This window comes from Culex pipiens, chromosome 1 (genome assembly GCF_016801865.2).
Source record: "Culex pipiens pallens isolate TS chromosome 1, TS_CPP_V2, whole genome shotgun sequence".
Taxonomy (NCBI): domain Eukaryota; kingdom Metazoa; phylum Arthropoda; class Insecta; order Diptera; family Culicidae; genus Culex; species Culex pipiens.
This window is the reverse complement of record NC_068937.1, coordinates 99,447,295-99,468,646: the sequence shown is the minus strand read 5'-3', so window position 1 is coordinate 99,468,646 and position 21,352 is coordinate 99,447,295. Positions and strand designations below refer to the sequence as shown.

The 21,352-nt window shown below is 36.3% G+C and overlaps 1 protein-coding gene across 3 annotated transcripts in view; it reads right to left on the bottom strand.

Annotated features, from left to right (window-relative positions):
* Positions 1–21,352, bottom strand: part of LOC120431844 (uncharacterized) — a 202,113-nt gene that overhangs the window by 46,226 nt on the left and 134,535 nt on the right. The window contains exon 1 of one of the 3 annotated variants that reach the window (XM_052710906.1): positions 10,752–11,389. The exons of 1 other annotated variant lie outside the window; for it this stretch is intronic. The gene's annotated coding sequence lies outside the window, so the exon portion shown is untranslated. Of the gene's footprint in view, positions 1–10,751; positions 11,390–21,352 lie in introns of those variants that run through there. One more of the 3 variants, XM_052710915.1, reaches the window with a different exon arrangement.

Below are 21,352 nucleotides of genomic sequence, written 5' to 3'. Positions count from 1 at the left end.
AGCGCAAAATTTATTATCTTGTCCAAATTGGTAAATAAAAATCCCAAAGTTTCAGAGAAAATTGATCAAACCTTTCAATACCAAAATAATACCAAAATGTGCCATCCTGACTTAGAAAATTTTCCACAATTTCAAGTCATTTCTGTAGGGGGTATATCAAAAAATTTTAAAATCAAGTTCGAAATTTCCGGTTTTCAATGAAAGCATTCGCTTTGAGACATCATTTTAGTGCAAAATTAATTATTTTGTCAAAATTGGTCAAAATTTTCCCATAGTTTCAGAAGAATTTGATAAAACACTTTAATACCAAAATAATACCAAAATGTGCCATCCTGACTTAGAAAATTTTCCACAATTTCAAGTCATTTCTTTAGGGGGTATATCAAAAATGTTTAAAATCAAGTTTGAAATTTCCGGTTTTCAATGAAAGCATTCGCTTTGAGGCATCATTTTAGTGCAAAATTAATTATTTTGTCAAAATTGGTCAAAATTTTCCCATAGTTTCAGAGGAATTTGATAAAACACTGTAATACCAAAAGAATACCAATATGTGGTGTTCGACCATTGACAAATTCTGCAATTTTTCAATATCAAAACAATACCTTAAATTGGTATGATACCACATTTTGCTCTTGCATAATCCTCAAGACAAATTTTAAAGGGTCCAGGAATACCAAAATTTGGTATTGATACCAGAGAAAGGTATTATTACGCATTTCCCTTGTTATTTACCCATGCTCGGGTTTCCTCCAATCCTCAGGCAATCGTCTCCCGGGAGGACGTTCGAGGCTTTACACCTGAACTCTTTGCGTTGGCTGTGGTTGCCCCAACCCTCTCCCCACTCCCACTTGACTTGGAGACGATGCACCTCCCCCCCCCTTAACAACAACTCTTCTCGGAGTCGTCCCTTAAGAATAGAGTATCATCACAGCCTTGTTTTTCATTATTACCTTGCGTTTTACCCACTTTCCCCCCCTCTCTTTGCACACCTTTGCACCGTCTTTTGTTCATCTCTGGTGTGCATTTCCACCGTGGTGAACTTTCTTGTTTTTTTGTTCTTCTGCTAAAAGTTTACAGCATTTTCCTTGCAGATTTACACCACGCTTTGTTTTGCGGTTTCTTCGGCGCCAGGAAACCGCAATGCGCCCTTTTTGGTGGAAAATTCATCTTGCCATGGTTGTCACTTTTTCATAACTTTATGAGGGCGGCCCGTCAAAAGTGACGTCGGCTGATAGAAGGGAGGGATTTAAGGTTGACTTACCCTCAAAAAGTTGTATAACAATGAAGTACCACATTCCGTACAAGTTTTTTTTTTCAAACATGTGTTACAATATAAATTGAACACCATTGAACCATATTTTGAAGTCGCAAAAAGCAACAGTTTTGCTTTTTTCACTAAAGTAAAGTCTTTGCATGTCGGTGCATTTGTCCAAACTTAAAATATCTCAATTTGGGACCATCCATAAACCACGTGGACACTTTTTTGAAATCTCAGCCCCCCCCCTCCCTCGTGAACAATTTCCATACAAACGTGGTTTATGGATGGTTAAGGCTACCAACTCTTGCTGAGCAAAAATCCGTACACTTTGCAGATATGACACCATGGTACAGTAGTTGTTTGGTAACTGGGCTGAGAACGTAGCCCAGTCACGAATGTTGCTCGTTAACTGGGCTGAACAAAAAATAACGAGGTGACCACCGATGCATAATATTTTCCAGATGAAATATAAAAATAAAAGTTTCTCAAATTTATTTACAATGCTTACTTTTCATTTTTCTTTAATTATAACTTCAAATTAAACAAAAGTTTGAAAAAAGTTTTTTTTTTATTTATTGAATTTGATTTTTGCATCCATTAACCCCTCGGTCATTTTGGTTTGTTTTGGTTTTTTGACGTTTGTCTGCTTTTTAACTGAGCTACGGCCCAGTTATCGAGCGCCCAGTAAAAAAGCAGCTCAGTTAAACAACGCCCAGTTAGCGAACAACTACTGTATAACAAAAACTGTCAAGGAATTATTTAGATAAATTAAATTAAATAACTTTGAGAACTACAAATATAAAACTGTGTCGTTTTTACAGCTAACAAATTTCACAAAATGCTATCAGAGTGCTTATGACTTGCACGTTTAAAAGTATTCATAAAATAAACCGTGATTTGAATCAAATCATTATGGTCTTCAATTTTTTTTTGTAAAACGTTTAAAATTTTACGAAATGTCAAGTTTGCTTTTACGAATGATATCGTTCTCAGTGTTTTCACGAACACTTTTCCAGAGTTTTTTTTTTTTATTGAAAAGGTCCTATAACATGTGAAAGACAACAGTTTATGGGACCTTTAAAAAAACTAAAAAAAAAAATTTCACAGGTTTTAGAAAGCATTTGGATTTTTTAGAAAGCCTTTGGATAAATATATTAAGTAAGGAATGTCTAAAACAACAATTCTAGAGGGTTTTTTTAAAGGTCATTAAAAACATTAAAAAAAATAATCAAGTTTGAGAAAAACCCAGAAAACTCTCTCTTTTTAAATCAAACTCACAGTTAAATTAAAATGTCTAAATAACAAAAGCTTTGACCAAATCAAAAAAGCAATTCAATGTTCAAAATTTTTTAAAATTTTATACAAATCCGTATTATGCGTGAAATTCCCTACAAAAATTCCGGCCTGTTAAAAATCCGCGAAGAGAGTCGAAAATCCGTATGGTAAGGAAAAAATCCGTACAGTTGGTAGCCTTATGGATGGTTCCTTTACAGTCATAGTACAGTGCAGACTCGATTATCCGAAGCCTCGTTTATCTGAAGTTTCGATTATCCGAAGGTTTGTATGGGAATTCTGATAATCGAATCACGAGCAAAAAATTTGTTTTTCATAATTTTTTTATTTTCTTACTTTAAACATCAAATTCGAGTTCATCAACCCCAATTCAGTCAAATTTGAATGTTTGATTGCCTTTTAAATTAAAAAAAAAAAACATTTTTTCAATATATGATCACCGCCATTTTGGCCGCCATGTTGGATCTAAACAGTCTAAATCAATTCAGCGTAGTTTAGGGGTCATACCTAAGCTTTACCATACCTCGACAATCAAAAATAAGACAACGAAAAAAAAATTTTTTTTGTGATTTGATTATCCAAAGTTTCAATTATCCGAAGTGAAATTTTTCACAGGCCTTAGGCCAACCTCCTGTGGCCGAATGGTTACGGGTTTCGCCTCATAAGTGGAAAGTCATGGGTTCTTCTCAGGGTGGCAGCCTTAGGTTTAAGTTCAGAGGTAGCAGCAACCGTATGAGTATAAAACGGTTGCTTCACGTGCTCTTCTAGCATGTGATCAATCTTGGGATATTCCTTTGCGCCTCTTCCCAAAATACTTTCCTCGTGTCTTCGCATGTAAATAATGCCCAGCCGATCGGTATTGCACTGCAGTCCAGTCGCATTGTCCAGATCAGAGCAAAGGGAACACCGCAAGAGTAGCACCGCAAAAAGACAATTGTCTTTACAAGACCCCGCGCGGCAAATAATAGCTGCTGGGAAGAGCTTGAAAAATGACACGAAAAAATTGTCACCGCGGTTCTAGCGATACATAGCGCACAAGGCACAAGGAAAGGAGTTTACAGCATCTGGATGGAACAGCACTTTCCCTCTCAATAGGGACTGTGTTATAGATCTGGAAATGCTTAATAACAGTAAAAATGGGTAACACGATACAATAGTCCTTGTAATCAGGATTCCGTGTCTTAATACTCAAACAGAAAAAAAGGCCTTAGGATAATCGAGTCTAGAAGGGGTGCTCAAAGTTTTTGGAGGATGGGCTAAATTTGAAGGTCAAATGAGCTTGCGGGCCAAATTTACAACATAAGATATTTAAAAAAAATACGACTAGAAAATACATTTTTCAGCTGACTTAAAAAAATGATTTTTTTCAGCATTACCGTTAATGAAAACACTATAAAATAACATAATAATATGAATAATAATACATAGAAAACACCAAATAGCATTTTTTTCTAGGTATTGTTGAATTTATTGTTTTAAGTATTTAAAAAAAATGTTTTTCATTGAAGGTACTTGTGTTATCAATCAAAAAAAAAATGTTTAAAGAATTTTTATATTTTGAAAACATGAAAACATGACATGTAATCTGCATAATTCATGTAACAGCGTAATTTTAGCTTTAAAGTAAGTGTGACTTATAAGAAATCGTTGAGAGCCAGAATTTCAACATCTAAACAAAAAAATGTTAGGAAATGTTTTAAGCACCCTTAAAATTGATTTTCATTCATTATTTTCAAAAAATGTAAGATTCGACAAAAAAAAAACAAAAAACATTTTAGCGAAAATATATTTAATCATCTAAAATGCACAAAAACATCCAATTATTTTTGAATAAACCAGAACATGCTCGAAATGATTCTAAACGCAGAGAAATGCATTTTTAATTGATTTCAGATGATTGCACTTTAATTTCCATTGACATTTTGAAGTTTTTTGAAACAATATTTTTTGCCCATGGTTTTTCGAGCAAATTTTTGATAATTGGGGGAGAGGAGGAATGTCGAAAAAAGCTTTGAAAAATACTTGGAACAGCCTTATTTCTCCGATTTCAACATTTTGTCTGCCTTAATCCTGAAAGCCAGAATTTCCAAAAATGTTCGATGAAGGTTTGGATGATATTTACTAGAAGATTAGCATAAAAATGTTTGCAAGTGATCAACGGGCCATTTTACATGGTAATTCAAAACGGATCCGCGGGCCACAAAAAATCACCTCGTGGGCCACGTTTGGCCCGCGGGTCATACTTTGGTCACCCCTGGTCTAGACTGTATTAAGTTTCGGTTGAAAGTTTTACAAGTTTATGAAGTTTTTTTTAAAGTCGTCGGTTCGTCGCTGTTGCATACAAGCAAAAATTGCATGCAATATGTGGGAGTAGCGAACAATTCTAATCCTTCGTACAAACTTTGGAGAAAACCAATTCGGCCCTGTCTGACTCAGAATCCCGCAGCATTTGACACGTCTGCTGTAAAAAAAGATAGGACGTGTCACAAGATAGCACACAAGCGACGAAATATAAAGCTTTCGTAAAATAATTTATGCTCACAGAAAAGCAGTAACAAACCATCGTTAAATTCAATCATGAACCCATAATTGGTGTCTTATGACGCTCGAGAATCGAATGTTGAGGTTCGCAATTTCTTCAAGCTACCTACTTCCAACCAACAAAACAAGAAACCAATTTCCCCTAAGCTCTTTCAGTGCACACAAAGTTGGAAAAGCGCGTGGTTGCACCACTCGTTTCAATTTCAGGATCTGCATTTATTTTGTTTCGAATGTTTATTTGCTATTTTATGTTTTGACTTGGCGTGTGAGCTTATTTTTGGAGGAGGGGGAGAACAAAAGCCAATCCACTTTTTTCCGGGGGACGACTAGAGCACAGTGTGGGAGGTGTGGGGTGGAAAGTTATAAATTTGCAATTTCCGAATCCTTTTTCGATGCGCGCCAGGGAAAAATAACAATGATCATAAAAATAAATATATAATAACCGACGACGACGGGGACGGGTTTGCTGTGTTCGGTGCTGCTTCTGGTGTGGAAGGTAGTTTGCAGTGTGTTTTTCCGCGGGGGCAGAATAAAAATAAATAAACGGCACAACAGAATCGAATCATTCGAAAAGGTGCAACACCGTTGGCGATTGCGGGAGTTGATTTTTGTGCATCTCTCTCTCTCTCTCTCTGGAAGGAAATCATAAACCTCCCGAACGCGTCCTTGCACATTCGATTGTTTCTGGGTGGGTGGGCTTCTGGTTGGTGTTTGCTGTTTTTCCATCGGGAAAATGTGTGTGTCGAGGGTGGGAAAACGAACAACAGCAATCATTTCGGACGCAAATTATTTATATACCTGAATCGATAAAATTTATATTTCACAATGCATCACAGACAGCTCTGCACCTCTGTCAAGGGCAGGGTCACTACTTATCTGCTTCCGGATGAGATCATCGTTCGATTATGACAGTTATTGATTTTCTTTTTGAATAGGGGAAGTTTTTTAATCTATGTGTGTGTGTAATTTCAATTTTATTTGAGTGTTTGGAAAATCTCCAATTTTTCGTTTACTTGTTAAAAATTTTGTGTTGGCTTGCTGAGAACTAAAGACACAGTGTTATTAGAACTGTTATATTTGAACAATTTTCTTGGTTTTTGTATTTAACATAAAGATGTTGTCGTGGGGCGACCCTAAAAATATTCAAAGTATAATATCGCACAGTTTGTGATGTAAAATTACATCCCACAAAATATGGAACTTCCCGGGCAGACGGTAATAACAAAATTTATGCCATTTCAATAACAAATACTGTTAAAATAACAATAAGTGTTATAGAATCTTCTTGAAAAATCTATTTTTGCATAAGGGTTCAATAACAGTTTATGTTATCATAACAAAATTTGTTATTTGTCTGATATTGGTTGAAAGCCAAAACAACTTTGGAATAACATTTTTTGTTATGGAAGAATATCTCCAACTGTTATTGGGATGATCGGCTTAGTTGTTAAAATAACAGAAACAAAATTATAACAAAGATTTTTTCGAAGAATAACTAAAAATGTAATTAGTCTGTTATTACAATAACAATCCAATAACAAAAAAATCATAACGACGAATAACAAATCTTGTTATAAATAACATAAAATGTTATTGGCCTAGTATTTTCAAATATCAAAAAATGTTATTCCCAAGTTATTTCCGTTTGCTCGGGTTACCATCAGAAACTGCTGAAAATTTAGTATATTTTGATTTGGCAAAAACTTTGTGGGGAGCTTCCCTATGATCCTATGTTTCCATATAATGTCAACGGATGTAATATCAAAATCAATTTTCCCATACAAATTTCCATACAAAATTGAATTGCTTTGCACAAAGTGAGGATTAAACCAATCGTTCGCAAACATTGGGGACTTGTTTAGGACCCCAAAAGGAACAGAAAAATTGCTGTGCTCACTAAATTTGGACAACTTTATTTTTTTCCATGCAACCATATTACACCCTACTGGGTCATTCCTTCCCACGCATTCGACTTCGACCGTCACCAAATCTGTTCATATTGGGTGTTGTTTTTGCCTCATTGCCATTAGGAAAAATAAACACATTTGCTGAAACTGCCATTTTTTTTTGTTTTTGGCATAAATTCAATTTGGGACATTTACCTATATTTTCGTAACGAAATTTTGAAAAAAATATTTCTTTACATTTCAAGGCCTACACAGAAAAAAATGATGGTAATATTCATCAGGGAATGGGACAGATTTTGTGTCAAAAAAATGTGTAATTTTACATTAGGAACTGGTGAATTTTCATCAGGCTCACATTTTTACACAATTTAGGAAATATTACTCAAAAAAGAGTCAATATTCAACCAACAAAATTTTCAACATTCCAGAATTTGCAATATATTGTTGTAAATGGATGGATTTGTAAGACATTTGCTAAGCAATACAAGACTGTCCAACGTAAAAACGTAATATCCCAAGAAATATTCAATTCACCCTGAGATTTACATTGATTTTAATGTAAAAAAAAACTCTCAGTAATTTAACGCAACTGTCAAATTTCCCGTAAGTGCTCGTCCAAAGGGTTTTTCATATCTGGCAACACTGTAAGTAAATTTTGAGTATGCCATTGGATTCTACATCATGACTTTTTGTTAAGTCTTCTCCTTGGAAATTGCATTTTAAAAATTAGGTTTTAGTAAAATCTAAAAAAAGAAAGGGGTGCCACGGGCGCGGGGATGGATCAAATGTCACCAAACTTGGAATTATTTGTTTTTGAGGCATACACTAACTTGGGAATGAATGATCCAGCTGTCCATACAAAAATGGTATGTAAATATTCGAAAGTTTGTATCTTGGGAAAGGATATTCTGATCGATTTGGTGTCTTCGTTAAAGTTGTACACAGAAAAAATATGTGAATTTACTCGACACGGAAAAAATGAATTATATGTAAACTCAGTTGATGTAAACTTGAGATTCGACGTAAACGGTTGAATCACACGTAAAATCATGTTTTTACGTATAATTTGTTACAAATTTAGATCAAATTGCATTTGGGTAATTCTCCGCCAACTCACACAGCAGTTGCCCCGACCCCTCTTCGATTTGCGTGAAACTTTGTCCAAAGGGGTAACTTTTGTCCCTGATCACGAATCCGAGGTCCGTTTTTTGATATCTCGTGACGGAGGGGCGGTACGACCCCTTCCATTTTTGAACATGCGAAAAAAGAGGTGTTTTTCAATAATTTGCAGCCTTAAACGGTGATGAGATAGAAATTTGGTGTCAAAGGGACTTTTATGTAAAATTAGACGCCCGATTTGATGGCGTACTCAGAATTCCGAAAAAACGTATTTTTCATCGAAAAAAACACTGAATTTTTTTTAAAAACTCAGCCATTTTCCGTTACTCGACTGATAAAAAATTTTTTTTGGAACATGTCATTTTATGGGAAATTTAATGTTCTTTTCGGATCTACATTGACCCAGAAGGGTCATTTTTTCATTTAGAACAAAATTGTGCATTTTAAAATTTCGTGTTTTTTCTAACTTTGCAGGGTTATTTTTTAGAGTGTAACAATGTTGTACAAAGTTGTAGAGCAGACAATTACAAAAATTTTGATATATAGACATAAGGGGTTTGCTTAGAAACATCACGAGTTATCGCGATTTTACGAAAAAAGTTTTGAAAAAGTTGGTCGTCATCGATCATGGCCGTTCATGGTCACCCGCGACACGGACGACGAAACAAAGAGAAACGCAAAAAGTAACTTTTTCAAAACTTTTTTTCGTAAAATCGCGATAGCTCGTGATGTTTATCAGCAAACCCCTCAAGTCTATATATCAAAATTTTTGTAATTGTCTGCTCTACAACTTTGTAGAAAATTGTTATACTCTAAAAAATAATCCTGCAAAGTTAGAAAAAACACGAAATTTTAAAATGAAAAAATTTGTTCTAAATGAAAAAATGGCCCTTCTGGGTCAATGTAGATTCGAAAAGTACATTAAATTTCCCATAAAATGACATGTTCCAAAAAATTTTACAGCTGAGTAACGAAAAATGGGAGAATTTTTTAAACTTTTTTAGTGTTTTTTTCGATGAAAAATACCTTTTTTCGGAATTCTGAGTACGCCATCAAATCGGGCGTCTAATTTTACATAAAAGTCCCTTTGACACCAAATTTCTATCTTATCACCGTTTCAGGCTGCAAATTATTGAAAAACACCTCTTTTTTCGCATGTTCAAAAATGGAAGGGGTCGTACCGCCCCTCCGTCACGAGATATCAAAAAACGGACCTCGGATTCATGATCAGGAACAAAAGTTACCCCTTAGGACAAAGTTTCACGCAAATCGAAGAGGGGTCGGGGCAACTTTTCCAGATTTCGTGTGAGTTGGTAGAGAATTACCCATTTAAATTAAAATGTTTAATGACGTGCAAAAGTGTTACATCATAAATGATGTAACATTCGGAAATATTTTTTTGTGTGTAGGTATCGGTTAGGACTATTCTGAAAAAATAGCTACAATCTAAAAAAAATACCGATTTTTTATATTTTTTCATGAATTTCATATGAAAAACTTTTTTTGAATATATTTTTTGAAATTTAAAATCGAATTTTCTCTCGAAAAGAACTTTTCACATTTTTTAAAAGTGCATCATTATTAAAATATTTGCTTTAATTTCGGTTTTGAGAAATAATATTTGTTTCAAAAAGCTGTTTTTATTTCTAAAACTGCGTCTAACAAATGTAAGATTGGTATATTAGTTCCTGAGATACGGCCACTCAAATATAAAAGAACAAGACTTGAAGGTTTCGAAGTGTCATCCAAACTGGACTCAATTTTAAAAGCCGTTTCCTCTGAAAAAAATGTCCGATTTTCAATATTTAAAAATGAATAATTCGTTCCCAAAAAAAAAAAAAAATAATAATTCCAAAAAGTGTCCACGTGGTTTATGGATGGTCCCATAATTTTCATATCGTCGTGATCGTGCTATCTTGTCACACGTAGATTTTGGGACAAGTTAAGAAAAAAACGCAATTTTGTGTAGCTTTCATTCTCTCACCTTTTGACTTTCTCAGATCCCAAAAATTTTATATGAATCCTGAGACATTCGAAAAACCAAAAAAAACTCCGTGCATTGTGGTCATATGAAAGAAGTTTCGATCTGATGGTGCTAACTTGACACAGTCTGAAAATTGCTGTAAGTTAGACAACTGGCCAAATGGATTTTAGTCAGAACGCATTTGACACACGTACACGCCCGACTGCAAACATATGTAAATTTAACTCGGGACTCTGGCAACCAAATTCAAGCAAACTTCGCGACAATGCACAGAATGGTCAGCCAAACACAACACCTTTTATTTTGTTTACATTACGTGTTTTAGTTTTTGTTTATTCAAGGTCAAACATTAAGACGCGTTTTTCTCGAAACGTCCAAATGAAACTGTTATTGTGTGAAACTGAATCAGAAATGATTCATTTGTCTGAAAATCATTTCTTTTTCAATAAAGAACCCGTCTTGAACTCCAACCAGTACTTCTATAGTAAAATCGATAGCGAGCTTTTTCCCGTACTAGCAGGTGACATTTGATCCGATCTAATGTGCCACATGCAACGGATAAAGATACACGCTAGAGTACAGTGTTTGCGCTCGTAAACCAGTATTTATGATGATCTATAGATTGAATATATACTTTTGTTCTACATACCCCAGCAATCAGTCGCCACCACCATAAAGCTGATAATTTTCTCACAACAGCTTCTGATTCACAACAACGGCAACGACAACAAAGTTTACACAAACGGAATCGCTCTCATTCACAACTTTTCCCATCACTGACTGATTGCAAAGCACAAACTAATTCAATAACCACCGCCAGTTAGTCGCAGTCTCCCCGTTCCCACTCAGTCGCTGTCGCTCAAATTTGGAACATTGCAAAAAATGAAAACAAATGCGACGAAAACAGAGCACTCACTTAAATTCAGCAGCAGAGTCACACAATTGGACAAACACGCGCAATTTAAACTGATTAGGTCGTAGGGCTGAACGCAACTGCGGCAAGTTTTTGTACCGAGCTATGCCGTCAACGCCGGATTCTACAGCTGCAGAGTTGTTTCACACGTGGGTGGGCGGCCGACCGTCCCCTTAAGTAGTCGATATGCATCACGAGAATAATTTCATCGACACTTCTCTTTGCGTCGTTCTCGGGTTCTTCGCTGCGCTGAACACTAAACTGGTCTAACTTAATCGCGGACGAAGTAATTCAACTAGTGTCTGCATTCTCGGAATAGTTTGCTGAAGAGGAAGAGCGAACGCAGTGCCGCGACCGACCGTTGGAATGATACTGGAAAGTGCATGTGTCGAGTCGGAATGGTTGGAGAGGGGGACTTTTTTTATATTTATAGATAAGAGAGCACTGATAAGAGCGGGCTCGATAAAGTGATTTGTAGGGAGCTTACTTGGGGACTTGTTGGTTTGGCGGGAATTGGCCATGAATGATATCGTTGTTACGTTTTGGTGTTATCTCGCTAGACTTCGGTTTAAATTTGGATAGAATGAATTATAAGGATTAATTCGATTACAGCTCAAACGTCAATACATTGGTTTTTGTTTGTGCAATTTGAAAAAGATTTAAAAATGTTTTGTTTCCACATTTTGAGTGGACTGGTCACTAGGGTGGTCCAAATCCGAGGTTTCTCGGGGCTATCCCTTGAATTCATAGATCAACCCATCACTAGGCTAAATTCAAAATTTGAGCTCTGAGATTTCAAAAAAGTGTCCACGTTATTTTCAGTGCAATCAGCTGGAAATAATTAAAAATGCATTTTCTTGAGTTTATAATTAATTTTAACATGTTTGAGTTAATTTAGACATATTTCGAGTGTTAGTAAATTTATTCCTCAAAAAAATAATAAATAAATAAAAATGTTTCCGTTAAAACTTGGATTTTGTGAGAACTAATTATTGCAAACCAACTGTACTGTATAATGTATTTTCCATGCCTTTTAACGATACACATCAACCATAGCTTTTGCACCCAGATTTCTGTTACAGACATTTTAGTATCTTCAATACTACGGGAACTATCGATATAATTTTTTATTCATCCCCTAAATTACTGTCTTCGTAGTTACTCACAACAAAGTTTCACTATTTTTACAATCAGATTCTTGCAGGATTGGGTCCGTAAGTTTGACAATTTTGGAATATGAAGACAACAACTTCCTTGGTTGCTGTACACCATTAACATAAAATTTTTGAATTTCGATTTTTTTTCTTGACACCCCTCCCCCCTTCACCAAGGCCAGGGCCGAGGGACAACAACTTTTAATTCAATTCAATTCAATTCGGTTTTATTGGTGAATTATCAATATACAATAAGTTCTTTTGGAATACATAAAAGAGTTTTGGAGTTCCTTTCAGCTGTGTGTTACATCATAATCCATTTTGGAACAATTGTTGCTTGTAGCTAAGGGGTTACCGAAAGTAAGAAAAAGTAACAAAAAAAAAACTTACTACAATTGCAAGGGAAAAGGGGATAGAAAGTGGCTTAAAACTAGATCACAGTTTTTTATCCTTTATAGATGTGCTTAATCATCAGCTCCCCGAGGGCCAGAAATTGCTCCGCCTTGTTACGGCAGCTCCGAAACCGCGTCATCATCTCCCCCGCGAGAGCAAAGAACTCCGGCAGGGTAAAGAGATCTTCCCCGGTGACTCCTTGCTGGACCGCTTCACCGCTACCGGCAGCGACCACGCTTGCAAACTATCGCCCCCAGCCAGGAGGGAACGCTGAATTGTCCGCTGGAACCGTACGCTGGACAGCTGCAGGAACGGCTGCATTCGTACTTCGCTGAGGAGGGTGGGACGCTACTGCTTTCTTCTTCCTCTTTTCTTGCTCCTCGAGGTAGGACTTGCGCGCGACGCATCCGCGGTAATTACCGGTATGGTTACCACCGCAGTTCGCGCACTTTACGCGCGGCTTGGTTTGTTCTGCCTTGTCCCCCAAGTCCGCCTTTCGTGGCAGTGCGCACACCTCCGAGAGGTGTGACTCACCGCACTTCACGCAGCGGGGCTGGAGGTTGCAGTTCCTCGAGCCGTGGCCGGATTTCTGGCATCGGTGACATTGCGCTGCGTCCGTCGGATTTTTTGAGTAGAACCGCCAGTTTACCCAAAAACCGTCCAACGCCTTAGTCCGCCGCAGGTCTTGAAGTTTGACGGTGCCGCGATCGAAGTACAACAGGTACAGTGTGTGTGTACCTGTGATGTTTGTCTTCCGCGAGAGGACTTTTATGTCTCGCGGCGATATTCCGACACGTCAAATTTTCCATTCCGGAAAAAAAAATCGCAAAAATTCCCAGGATTTCCCGAAAAAAAATATCCCGAAGTATACATTTTGTTATCTTTTTTAGACAATGCTTTGAAAATATACAAAAAAAAAAAATGAGAAAATCGAATTTGATTTTATTAAATTTAATCTACTGTTGATATTGAACTAATCAGCTTGTCTGTAAATTTAATTTCAAAGTTTAATTCAGATAAAATTTATTTCTGATGCTTATTTGTCGGCCCCACAATAACGGTATTACCTAATGAAAATAAACTATTTTAATTCTGGTATCCTTTTAAAACAAAAATTGTTGTTATATCTTTCAAATGATATCAACCCCTTCCAGCCAAGATCAAAATTGAGATTTGTTTAACGTTTTTATTTACCGTGACCAAATTGGATTAAAATTTAATTGATATCATTAAATTTTTCAAAAGGGTTGTGCAAGAAAAAAAATGTTCGAAAAGTGTTCGAAAAATCACATCTTGAATTAAATAAATTATTAGATAAGTTATTTGACACAAAAAAAAAACAAATTTTGCATGGTTTTTTTTCATTGCAGCTTTAAGTGTCAATGTTATTCTTATACATGGGTAATTCTCCGCCAACTCACACAGCAGTTGCCCCGACCCCTCTTCGATTTGCGTGAAACTTTGTCCTAAGGGGTAACATTTGTCCCTGATCACGAATCCGAGGTCCGTTTTTTGATATCTCGTGACGGAGGGGCGGTACGACCCCTTCCATTTTTGAACATGCGAAAAAAGAGGTGTTTTTCAATAATTTGCAGTCTGAAACGGTGATGAAATAGAAATTTGGTGTCAAAGGGACTTTTATGTAAAATTAGACGCCCGATTTGATGGCGTACTCAGAATTCCGAAAAAACGTATTTTTCATCGAAAAAAACACTAAAAAAGTTTTAAAAATTCTCCCATTTTCCATTACTCGACTGTAAAAAAATTTGGAACATGTCATTTTATGGGAAATTCAATGTACTTTTCGAATCTACATTGTCCCAGAAGGGTCATTTTTTCATTTAGAACAAAATTTTTCATTTTAAAATTTCGTGTTTTTTCCAACTTTGCAGGGTTATTTTTTAGAGTGTAACAATGTTGTACAAAGTTGTAGAACAGACAATTACAAAAATTTTGATATATAGACATAAGGGTTTGCTTATAAACATCACGAGTTATCGCGATTTTACGAAAAAAAGTTTTGAAAAAGTTGGTCGTCATCGATCATGGCCGTTCATCTTTACCCGCGACAGACACGGACGACGAAACAAAGAGAAACGCAAAAAGTAACTTTTTCTAAACTTTTTTTCGTAAAATCGCGATAACTCGTGATGTTTATAAGCAAACCCCTTATGTCTATATATCAAAATTTTTGTAATTGTCTGTTCTACAACTTTGTACAACATTGTTACACTCTAAAAAATAACCCTGCAAAGTTAGAAAAAACACGAAATTTTAAAATGAAAAATTTTGTTCTAAATGAAAAAATGACCCTTCTGGGACAATGTAGATTCGAAAAGTACATTAAATTTCCCATAAAATGACATGCTCCAAAATTGTTTACAGTCGAGTAACGGAAAATGGGAGAATTTTTTAAACTTTTTTAGTGTTTTTTTCGATGAAAAATACGTTTTTTTCGGAATTTTGAGTACGCCATCATATCGGGCGTCTAATTTTACATAAAAGTCCCTTTGACACCAAATTTCTATCTCATCACCGTTTCAGGCTGCAAACTATTGAAAAACACCTCTTTTTTCGCATTCGCATTCGCATTCGCATTCGCATTCGCATGGAGATGGTGATCTTAGCGGGTTGCAGACTGGATTTCGTCATGTATATGTGATGATTGTCCAGCCCAGGTTGCTTAGAAATTGATTAAAGGGAATTAGAACCAATTCTACTCGAACAGGACAGGCAGCACCATGAGAGCCATCCATTGCCGGCCGCTCCCATCTCCACCATTCACCGGGGCAGGAATAAGGATTAGGAGCACGGGAAGTGTTGATGCTGAACTTACTTAGAAAAAGGTAGCGAAACCGCAGGCTCTTTTTCCCAACCCTATTGTGGAACTCAATCAAATTGATCGTTTGACCAAATTTGATCGAATTTAAACAACAGGGCTGCGCAAGCATCGCGTGGAGTTGGTAGTTGTGAAGGGTGAAGGTCTGGGAGTCGCCCCAAGCAAGCGATACGACCAATGGCATAAAAGATTTTAACTGGTAAAATATTAGTCTCAAGGCATGCAATCGGATGCTGCTGTCGAGAAAATTCTTGTTTAGTTAATTTTAAAATTTAAATTTTTAATGTTTTGAAGAGTTATTCTCAAGGCACGCAATCGGATGCTGCTGTTGAGATAGTTCGCGTTTAAATGTATGTATTATTTGCATATTAAAGGGTTTCTGATTTTATTCGCAAGCTAAGCCATCGGAAGCGGCTGTTGAGGCAACTGTATTTTAATTATTTTGGATATTTATTTACTGAAGGGTCCTATTTTAGACAGCCGGCTGTGGAAAAACAGGACCAAAAATATCATTTTTTAACTACTCAAAATATGTATCAGCGTTACGATAGAAATGGCACTCGAGGAAGGGAGGATTGATTTTTTTTTTCATTCGTGTGAAAACTATTATCAAAGACGCAAAAAAAGATAGAAAAAAGGTGCGCGACAGACTTAAACAATTACACGATACGAAAAATAAATGAAAATATAGTAAATAACCGGCGCAATAGAACAAAGAGTATAAAAATACCGATTTGAGTTTTGTTTCTAAGAGAAAGAGAGAGAAAGAGAGAGAGAGAGATCAAGGGGCCAAATCAGATACCACCACGTTTGATGCAACGCAAGATATCGAATCTAAATAAATACAATAACTTTGTTTATACATTTTGCATAAAAAATTACAAATACGAAAAAAGACAGCTCAATAGATATTTCTTTAAATATTCCGTTCAATGCTAAACTGCTTTTACCGCTTTTACTCAATCACATATCTGTATCAAAAAGTTTTAAAAGTCTGTCAAGAATAAGTATCAGGCAACACAGCACGCGCTGACGTTTGTGATGTTTTGTTTTTATCTCTCTCTCTATCTCTTTCTCATTGCAACCAAAATCATCAAAACAAGTTGGACCAAGTGCGATGATTACGAAGTGAATAATAAAAGAGTAAAATAAAACCCAAAGATTTTCTAATTGGAAAGCTCTCACCGGATTGTCTACTTCATCCAATTGCAAAATTACAGCATGCAAAATGATGCGTTTTCCAACGTGCTGCAAAATGATGCATCGCCATCAAATTCTGCACTCCAGACCACAAAAAAATTTAGTTTTTCCTTGCAACTGTTGGTACATTTTTTCCTTTTCGCCACATTATCTTTCTTTCCTACACTGAATGCGCTGAGCAACATTTCTTTCACGAGCTATTCTGATTTTGACGTTTGATGAAGCACTTCTCTTTCGCACTAAACATCGCACCAATTTCAGAAGAAAACATCGCAGCCGGAGGGCGTAGCTCTAGCGTTGCAGAAGAGCATTGAGCGAAACTGAAAAATGCTTTTTTTCCTTCAATCGACGCTTTTTTCACGTCAACTTCACTCCCAGGTGCAATGCCCCACACTTAGTCACTACAATTCACGAAAATAATGACGAAAACACTAAAGAAGCCGTGCCACAAAACAAAAATTTGAGGACCAAACGAGATCGCGTGCACTCGCGTCGCTGGCCGGGTTGCCAATCAAAACACCTCTTTTTTCGCATGTTCAAAAATGGAAGGGGTCGTACCGCCCCTCCGTCACGAGATATCAAAAAACGGACCTCGGATTCGTGATCAGGGATAAAAGTTACCCCTTAGGACAAAGTTTCACGCAAATCGAAGAGGGGTCGGGGCAACTTTTCCCGATTTCGTGTGAGTTGGTAAAGAATTACCCACATATTCTCTTGAACTGGTCACTGAGACAAATTTAAAAGCGATTTTATGGTTGTGGAGCATGGATCTTCACTGTCCTAACTCTTAAATTTTAACCAAAAATACTAATGAGCATTTTTTGATTTGGTTCTATTTGAAAGACAGCACATAATTAGAAAATTTATAATTTCTTAAAGTTTTAAGATTTTTTACAAGCAGTCAAGCCAGTAATTGATCCTGAAAGCCATTTTGACCATTAATGTTGCTGTTCTTTACAATTTTGTTGTATAATATTAATCAGATACTGGATCAGAATAATTTTCGATAATTTTGAGATTTCCCGGGAAATTTGTTGAAAAATTCCCGTTCCTCGGGAATTTTGTAACCCCGAGAAATTAGACGTTCGAATAGAACCTGTTCAAATAAAACTCAAGAAATGTCCATACGAGGAAAGGTAGGGGTCCGGAATTTTCAATGAAGTTGTAAAGTGTTTTATTGATGGCCCCTTAGAAGATGATGGTGATTAAAATTAAAGTTCTAACAATTTTCAATTTTGTGTAATAACTGTGCCTACGATGGCCAGTAAAAATAACTTTTCAAAATGGCTACTATTGCCTTAAACTACCATCTTTAACCAACAGTCGATCGATGTTGTTTCATTTTATTATTATCCTTCATTGAAATTCCACGCCAAAACGAACCCGTGTCCGCCTTTATTGCCGGTACCATCACCGCGGAACGATGAGCTTGTACTAATTTCTCCCCGGCGTGATGTGCGGCAATGTGTGTACTCTTCGGAGGATTATCCCCGCTTAAGTAGAGTTATTCCGCCGAAAAATTGCCCAACTTTTTCACTTCCAAACGCGCGCAAAAGTTTCCCAAATGGGCTGAAATTCAAATTTAATTGACAATTGTATGACCCCGGCCTGGCTGGGGCTGGAACCCCCCCTCCGGCTAAATGTCCATCACTGATGACGCCGCGTGCGAACTACACAACCCGGAACGATTACGGCCTCCGGGCAGGGCCACGCTACTCTTGTTAATGGGATTTCTTTGTCCGGGCGGGCAGGACGAGCCTCCTCGGGTACACATTTGCGCGAGGTCATTGTTGCCGTGGTTGGGGTGCTGCTCTATTGCCCGATTCTGCAAACATCCGGCGCACTCTTCCGGGGTTCGGCAGTCGTAGTCGCGTCATCTACGCAAATGGACCATGCAGCAGTGATGCTGTGGCTGGATTCGGAACAGGGTGGTTCTATGAAAAATGACAGATGCTTCTAAATCTTGGGTTAATTTGAAAAAGTTGAAAAGATATTACGTATCTGGCAACCCTTTCTTAAATTATGAGTAATTCAATCAGTAAATTCAAGGGACTACTCGCGATTTGATCCCTGCATCTTCTGCTTGTGAGACAGGAGCCGCAACCATTAGATCACGGAGCCGGTATTGGAATGCCAAAACGAGTTTAAAACAAGTCATTGAAGATCTGGCAACTCTGTCATAAGATAATTTCAAAAAAAAAAGATTTCATTATTTTAGCCAAAATGTAAAGGCAAATTTCGGGAAATCAATTGAATTTTGACAAGTAATTCAAGCGCTGCACGGAGTGACGACGCTTCTCTATCTCAGGTTCTCTATTCCGAACTCTGAATACAACAATTCTCAAAAAAATCAATAAAAATGATTAACTTATCTCTTATTTGTTTACTATGATTGTTCTACAATGGGACAACCCTAAAAGCTGTAGCCAAACAAAATCACTAGGTGAGCCCTTTCCCGTCCAACAAAAACAGTGCCAGCAAGCGTTTGTTTGGTGATGGTTCGGAAGCGTTTTTTATTTTAATTTTGTTTGTTCACGTCAATTTATAAATGCAGTTTTTTGCGCGGTTGTTTAAACAAAAATCTCTCCTTTCAAACGGAAAGCAGAATTGGTTTTTATCTGGCGTGCTCTCTCCTTTGGGGACACGTGCAAACTGTGCATAATGCTGATAATGGTGATGATGATCCTGGTGGGGCGGGCGCGCGATGGAATTTCGAGGTTTTGGCTGCGGCTCGGGTTTTTGTTTGCATAGTTGTGGGTGGCGGTGGGGGATGGTTATTAAATTTTATGACACTTTTAAATGGTGCTGCCTCGGTGGAGAAGGCGCAGTTGTTTGAATAGGTCAAGCCGTTTGTGGCAAACAGTTGGATTAGCTTTTGGAAATGGTGGAGCTGGAATTTGGAAGATGAATCCGGAGAAAATAAAAGAACCGTAAAACGGGTTGACTTTGAAGCGGGGGTGATGCGTTTGCGATGCATTTAATTTAACACTTTTTCCATTTTCCTTACATTTGTGAATTGGGTACTAAAGCCCTATGTCAATTTTTATGTACAACGGTAAAAAACACGATAACAAGACAACATTTTTTCGATGAATCAACTAAGGTCCCCTTGGAACGAGCTGTCAAGTAGGAACTTTTCTGTCAAGAAGGACCGCAAGGTTAATTTTTCCAAATTGATTTAAAAATCTATTTTAAACTCTTTGTGGTCGTACAAAGGGTCATTGTACTCAGAAAAATAAGCTTTATCGCTGTAAACAATAATATCAGCAATCTAAGCTTCATTTTAGGACCCAATTGACGAATGGCTTCAGCCATAAAATTTTCAACCACAACTTTAGCTTGACCTGATTTCAATGTTTGTTGAGGCATGAAAATTACAAGGAAAAGTTTGAATCAATAAAAGGAAGTTTTTTTTTAACAAAGTTGATTGAGAAATTTTATTTTTATTCTCTGAAATTAAAATAAAAGAAGTTGTTGTTGTTGTTGATGATTTTATTAGGGGAACTTTAACCCTATGGGTCATTCGCTCCCGTAAATAAATAAAAGAAGTGTTCAAACAAAAATGTATGAAAAACCCAATTTTCTGACGGTTGGGTGTGTACGGTCCACAACCTCCATTCAAATATCCCCAAAAGTGAGACTTTTATTGAAAATTTAATGCTCTACAACTTTCTAGAACATACCAAAGCTGTAAAACTCGATCCTGAAAAGTTATTAGTGATTTAAAAATGTCATAATTGTATGGAAAACATTTTTTTCGCCAACTTTAGGCTCGGGTATCAATGAGTTAATCTCAACCAATTTCGCTCAAAATTTGCACACATGCTTAAAATAACCCAAAATACCGTTTTCCGATTGTGGAGCAGGGGGTCATTTTTTCTGGGCACCCTACTGAAGATATATTAACATTCAAAAACTTGTTCAAAAATCTGTATCTTTTGAAGGAAATTTTTTGATCCATTTGGTGTCTTCAGCAAAGTTGTAGGTATGGATAAGGACTACACTGAAAAAAATGTTACACGGCAAAAAACATTTTGGTGATTTTTAATTTCACTTTTTGTCACTAAAACTTGATTTGCAAAAAAACACTATTTTATTTTTTTTAAATTTTTTGATATGTTTTAGGGGACATCAAATGCCAGTATTTTAGAAATTTCCAGAATGTGCAAAAAATCTTTAACCGAGTTATGATTTTTTGAATCAATACTGATTTTTTCAAAAAATCGAAATGTCGTTCGCAAAAAAAATTCAACTTCATTTTTCTATGTTAAAATCGAATTTGCAATCAAAAGGTACTTTAATGAAATTTTGATGAAGTGCACCGTTTTCATGTTATAGCCATTTTTAGGTAACTTTTTTGAAAATAGTCGCAGTTATTCATTTTTTTTATTTAGTGCACATGTTTGCCCACTTTTGAAAACAATATTTTGTGAAAAGCTGAGATTTTTTTTCTCTATATTTTGCTTTTTTGAACTTTGTTGATACGACCCTTAGTTGCTGAGATATTGCCATGCAAAGATTTAAAAACAGGAAAATTTATTTTTTCTAAGTCTCACCCAAACAACCCACCATTTTCTAATGTCGATATCTCAGTAACTAATAGTCTGATTATTTATGTTAAAATATAACAATATTTTCATTTTTTTTAAATCCAGACTAAAAATTCAAAAGGACGTAATATTGAATATTTGGCCCTTTTGAAATGTTAGTCTTGATTTAAAAATTTTGAAAATATTTTTTTCGAAAGGATC